This window comes from Taudactylus pleione, unplaced genomic scaffold, assembly GCF_031769625.1.
Source record: "Taudactylus pleione unplaced genomic scaffold, aTauple2 ptg000550l, whole genome shotgun sequence".
Classification (NCBI taxonomy): domain Eukaryota; kingdom Metazoa; phylum Chordata; class Amphibia; order Anura; family Myobatrachidae; genus Taudactylus; species Taudactylus pleione.
This window is the reverse complement of record NW_028284952.1, coordinates 2,392,501-2,397,500: the sequence shown is the minus strand read 5'-3', so window position 1 is coordinate 2,397,500 and position 5,000 is coordinate 2,392,501. Positions and strand designations below refer to the sequence as shown.

Below are 5,000 nucleotides of genomic sequence, written 5' to 3'. Positions count from 1 at the left end.
ATTAAATGTAAAATGTAATAGAAAAGACTGTTATGGCAGTATAAAAGTACCTACAGCACCTGGAATTCCCAGGTGGTCTCCCATCCAAGTACTCACCAGGCCCAACACTGCATAGCTTCCAAGATCAGACAAGATTGGGCATGTCCAGTGTGGTTTGGCTGTAAGTGCTCAAAAACATTAACTTTAGACCTCTTTTACTTCTTAACTCAAGTAAATTCAATGATAAGTTGAAAAATGAAATGTAACATGTAATAGAAAAGAATGTTTTGGCAGTATAAAATTACCTACAGCTCCTGGTATTCTGAGGTGGTCTCCCATCGAAGTACTAACCAGGCCCAACACTGCATAGTTTCCAAGAACAGACGAGATTGGGCATGTCCAGTGTGGTTTGGCTGTAGGTGCCCAAAGCCTTAACTTTAGACCTCTATTACTTCTTAACTCAAGTAAACTCATTGATAAGCTGAAAAAATTAAATGTAAAATGTAATAGAAAAGAATGTTATGGCAGTTTAAAATTACCTACAGCACCTGGTATTTCCAGGTGGTCTCCCATCCAAGTACTAACCAGGCCCAACACTACATAGCTTCCAAGATCAAACAAGATTGGGAAAGTCCAGTGTGGTTTGGCTGTAGGTGCTCAAAAACATTAACTTTAGACCTCTTTTACTTCTTAACTCAAGTAAATTCATTGATAAGTTGAAAATATTAAATGTAAAATGTAATAGAAAAGAATGTTTTGGCTGTATAAAATTTCCAACAGGTACTGGTATTCCCAGGTGGTCTCCCATCCAAGTACAAACCAGGCCCAACACAGCAAAGCTTACAAGATCAGACGAGATTGGGCATGTTCAGTGTGGTTTGGCTGTAGGTGCTCAAAAGCATTAAATTTAGACCTCTATTACTTCTTAACTCAAGTAAATTCTTTGATAAGTTGAAAAAATTAAATGTAAAATGTAATAGAAAAGAATGTTATGGCAGTATAAAATTACCTACAGCACCTGGTTTTCCCAGGGGGTCTCCCATCCAAGTACTAACCAGGCCCAACACTGCATAGCTTCCAAGATCAGACGAGATTGGGCATGTCCAGTGTGGTTTGACTGTAGGTGCTCAAAGACATTAACTTTAGACCTCTTTTACTTCTTAACTCAAGTAAAGTCATTGATAAGTTGAAAAAATGTAATGTAAAATGTAATAGAAAAGAATGTTATGGCTATATAAAATTACCTACATCACCTGGTATTCCCAGGTGGTCTCCTGTCCAAGTACTAACCAGGCCCAACACTGCATAGCTTCCAAGATCAGACGAGATTGGGCCTGTCCAGTGTGGTTTGGCTGTAGGTGCTCAAAAACATTAACTTTAGACCTGTATTACTTCTTAACTCAAGTAAATTCATTGATAAGTTGAAAAAATTAAATGTAAAATGTAATAGAAAAGACTGTTATGGCAGTATAAAATTACCTACAGCACCTGGGATTCCTAGGTGGTCTCCCATCCAAGTACTAACCAGGACCACCACTGCATAGCTTCCAAGATCAGATGAGATCGGGCATGTCCAGTGTGCTTTGGCTGTAGTTGCTCACAAACATTAACTTTAGACCTCTTTTACTTCTTAACTCAAGTAAATTCATTGATAATTTGAAAAAATTCAATGTAAAATGTAATAGAAAAGAATGTTATGGCAGTATAAAATTACCTACAGCACCTGGTATTCCCAGGTGGTCTCCCATCCAAGTACTAACCAGGCCAAACACTGCATAGCTTCCAAGATCAGACGAGATTGGGCATGTCCAGTGTGGATTGGCTGTAGGTGCACAAAAACATTAACTTTAGACCTCTATTACTTTTTAACTCAAGTAAGTTCATTGATAAGTTGAAAAAATTAAATGTAAAATGTAATAGAAAAGACTTTTATAGTATGATAAAATGAACTACAGCAGCTGGTATTCCCTGGTGGTCTCTCATCCAAGTACTAACCAGGCCCAACACTGCATAGCTTCCAATATCAGACAAGATTGGGCATGTCCTGTGTGGTTTGGCTATAGGTGCTCAAAAACATTAACTTTAGACCTCTTTTACTTCTTAACTCAAGTAAATTCAATGATTAGTTGAAAAATGAAATGTAAAATGTATAGAAAAGAATGTTATGGCAGTATAAAATTACCTACAGCACCTGGCATTCCCAGGTGGTCTCCCATCCAAGTACTAACCAGGCCCAACACTGCATAGTTTTCGAGATCAGACGAGATTGGGCATGTCCAGTGTGGTTTGACTGTAGGTGCTCAAAAACATTAACTTTAGACCTCTTTTACTTCTTAACTCAAGATAATTCAATGATAAGTTGAAAAAATGTAATGTAAAATGTAATAGAAAAGAATGTTATGACTATATAAAATTACCTACAGCACCTGGTATTCCCAGGTGGTCTCCCATCCAAGTACTAACCAGGCCAAACACTGCATAGCTTCCAAGATCAGATGAGATCGAGCATGTCCAGTGTGCTTTGGCTGTAGTTGCTCACAAACATTATCTTTAGACCTCTTTTACTTCTTAACTCAAGTAAATTCATTGATAATTTGAAAAAATTCAATGTAAAATGTAATAGAAAAGAATGTTATGGCAGTATAAAATTACCTACAGCACCTGGTATTCCCAGGTGGTCTCCCATCCAAGTACTAACCAGGCCAAACACTGCATAGCTTCCAAGATCAGATGAGATTGGGCATGTCCAGTGTGGTTTGGCTGTATATGCTCAAAAGCATTAACTTTAGACCTCTATTACTTCTTAACTCAAGTAAATTCATTGATAAGTTGAAAAAATTAAATGTAAAATGTAATAGAAAAGAATGTTATGGCAGTATAAAATTACCTACCGCTCCTGGTATTCCCAGGTGGTCTCCCATCCAAGTACTAACCAGGCCCAACACTGCATAGCTTCCAAGTTCAGACGAGATTGGGCATGTCCAGTGTGGTTTGGCTGTAGATGCTCAAAAACATTAACTTTAGACCTCTATTACTTCTTAACTCAAGTAAATTCATTGATAAGTTGAAAAAATTAAATGTAAAATGTAATAGAAAAGAATGTTATGGCAGTATAAAATTACCTACAGCACCTGGCATTCCCAGGTGGTCTCCCATCCAAGTACTAAACAGGCCCAACACTGCATAGCTTCCAAGTTCAGACGAGATTGGGCATGTCCAGTGTGGTTTGGCTGTAGGTGCTCAAAAACATTAACTTTAGACCTCTTTTACTTCTTAACTCAAGTAAATTCAATGATTAGTTGAAAAATGAAATGTAAAATGTAATAGAAAAGAATGTTATGGCAGTATAAAATTACCTACAGCACCTGGCATTCCCAGGTGGTCTCCCATCCAAGAACTAACCAGACCCAACACTGCATAGCTTTCAAGATCAGACGAGATTGGCCATGTCCAGTGTGGTTTGACTGTAGGTGCTCAAAAACATTAACTTTAGACCTATTTTACTTCTTAACTCAAGTTAATTCATTGATAAGTTGAAAAAATGTAATGTAAAATGTAATAGAAAAGAATGTTATGACTATATAAAATTACCTACAGCACCTGGTATTCCCAGGTGGTCTCCTGTCCAAGTACTAACCATGCCCAACACTGCATAGCTTCCAAGATCAGACGAGATTGGGCATGTCCAGTGTGGTTTGGCTGTAGGTGCTCAAAAGCATTAACTTTAGACCTCTATTACTTCTTAACTCAAGTAAATTCATTGATAAATTGAAAAAATTAAATGTAAAATGTAATAGAAAAGAATGTTATATCAGTATAAAATGATGTACAGCACCTGGTATTCCCAGGTGTTCTCCCATCCAAGTACTTACCAGGCCCAACATGGCATAGCTTCCAAGATCAGAGGAGATTGGGCATGTCCAGTGTGGTTTGGCTGTTGGTGCTCAAAAACATTAACTTTAAACCTCTATTACTTCTTAACTCAAGTAAAATCATTGATAAGTTGAAAAAATTAAATGTAAAATTTAATAGAAAAGAATGTTATGGCAGTATAAAATTACCTATTGCACCTGGTATTCCATTCAAGTACTAACCAGGCCCGACACTGCATAGCTTCCAAGATCAGAAGGGATTGGGCATGTCCAGTGTGGTTTGTCTGCAGGCGATCAAAAATATTTACATTAGACCTCTTTTACTTCTTAACTCAAGTAAATTAATTGTAAGTTGAAAAATTTAAATGTAAAATGTAATAGAAAAGAATGTTTTGGCAGTATAAAATGATGTACTGCACCTGTTATTCCCAGGTGTTCTCCCATCCAAGTACTTACCAGGCACAACACGGCATAGCGTCCAAGATTAGACGAGATTGGGCATGTCCACTGTGGTTTGGCTGTAGGCCCTCAAATAAATTAACTTTAGACCTCTTTTACTTCTTAACTCAAGTAAATTCATTGATAAGTTGAAAAAATTAAATGTAAAATGTAATAGAAAAGAATGTTATGGCAGTAAAAAATTACCTACAGCACCTGGTATTCCCAGGTGGTCTCCCATCCAAGTTCTGACCAGGCCCAACACTGCATAGCTTCCAAGATCAGATGAGATTGGGCATGTCCAGTGTGGTTTGGCTGTAAGTTCGTAAAAATATTAACTTTAGACCTCTATTACTTCTTAACTCAAGTAAATTCATTGATAAGTTGAAAAAATTAAATGTAAAATGTAATAGAAAAGAATGTTATGGCAGTATAAAATTACCTACTGCACCTGGTATTCCCAGGTGGTATCCCATCCAAGTACTTACCAGGCCCAACACTGTATAGCTTCCAAGATCAGACGAGATTGGGCATGTCCAGTGAGGATTGGCTGTAGGTGCACAAAAACATTAACTTTAGACTTCTATTACTTTTTAACTCAAGTAAGTTCATTGATAAGTTGAAAAAATTAAATGTAAAATGTAATAGAAAATAATTTTATAGTATGATAAAATGAACTACAGCAGCTGGTATTCCCTGGTGGTCTCCCAT

At 37.1% G+C, this 5,000-nt stretch overlaps 1 non-coding gene and 16 pseudogenes across 1 annotated transcript; all 17 read right to left on the bottom strand.

Annotated features, from left to right (window-relative positions):
- Nucleotides 1-47: 47 nt before the first annotated feature.
- Nucleotides 48-166, bottom strand: LOC148492284 (5S ribosomal RNA; annotated as a pseudogene).
- A 115-nt stretch (nucleotides 167-281) lies between these two features.
- Nucleotides 282-400, bottom strand: LOC148492283 (5S ribosomal RNA; annotated as a pseudogene).
- Nucleotides 401-515: 115 nt separating this feature from the next.
- LOC148492282 (5S ribosomal RNA) lies at nucleotides 516-634 on the bottom strand (annotated as a pseudogene).
- A 351-nt stretch (nucleotides 635-985) lies between these two features.
- Nucleotides 986-1,104, bottom strand: LOC148492281 (5S ribosomal RNA). The gene has a single exon (XR_015871122.1). It is a non-coding gene; the product is annotated as a 5S ribosomal RNA (ribosomal RNA).
- A 116-nt stretch (nucleotides 1,105-1,220) lies between these two features.
- Nucleotides 1,221-1,339, bottom strand: LOC148492280 (5S ribosomal RNA; annotated as a pseudogene).
- A 116-nt stretch (nucleotides 1,340-1,455) lies between these two features.
- On the bottom strand, nucleotides 1,456-1,574 carry LOC148492279 (5S ribosomal RNA; annotated as a pseudogene).
- A 116-nt stretch (nucleotides 1,575-1,690) lies between these two features.
- Nucleotides 1,691-1,809, bottom strand: LOC148492278 (5S ribosomal RNA; annotated as a pseudogene).
- Nucleotides 1,810-2,158: 349 nt separating this feature from the next.
- On the bottom strand, nucleotides 2,159-2,277 carry LOC148492277 (5S ribosomal RNA; annotated as a pseudogene).
- A 116-nt stretch (nucleotides 2,278-2,393) lies between these two features.
- LOC148492276 (5S ribosomal RNA) lies at nucleotides 2,394-2,512 on the bottom strand (annotated as a pseudogene).
- Nucleotides 2,513-2,628: 116 nt separating this feature from the next.
- LOC148492275 (5S ribosomal RNA) lies at nucleotides 2,629-2,747 on the bottom strand (annotated as a pseudogene).
- A 116-nt stretch (nucleotides 2,748-2,863) lies between these two features.
- Nucleotides 2,864-2,982, bottom strand: LOC148492274 (5S ribosomal RNA; annotated as a pseudogene).
- Nucleotides 2,983-3,098: 116 nt separating this feature from the next.
- On the bottom strand, nucleotides 3,099-3,217 carry LOC148492273 (5S ribosomal RNA; annotated as a pseudogene).
- Nucleotides 3,218-3,332: 115 nt separating this feature from the next.
- LOC148492272 (5S ribosomal RNA) lies at nucleotides 3,333-3,451 on the bottom strand (annotated as a pseudogene).
- Nucleotides 3,452-3,567: 116 nt separating this feature from the next.
- LOC148492271 (5S ribosomal RNA) lies at nucleotides 3,568-3,686 on the bottom strand (annotated as a pseudogene).
- An 807-nt stretch (nucleotides 3,687-4,493) lies between these two features.
- Nucleotides 4,494-4,612, bottom strand: LOC148492270 (5S ribosomal RNA; annotated as a pseudogene).
- Nucleotides 4,613-4,728: 116 nt separating this feature from the next.
- Nucleotides 4,729-4,847, bottom strand: LOC148492269 (5S ribosomal RNA; annotated as a pseudogene).
- Nucleotides 4,848-4,963: 116 nt separating this feature from the next.
- The window catches only part of LOC148492268 (5S ribosomal RNA), a 119-nt pseudogene continuing 82 nt past the window's right edge, over nucleotides 4,964-5,000 (bottom strand).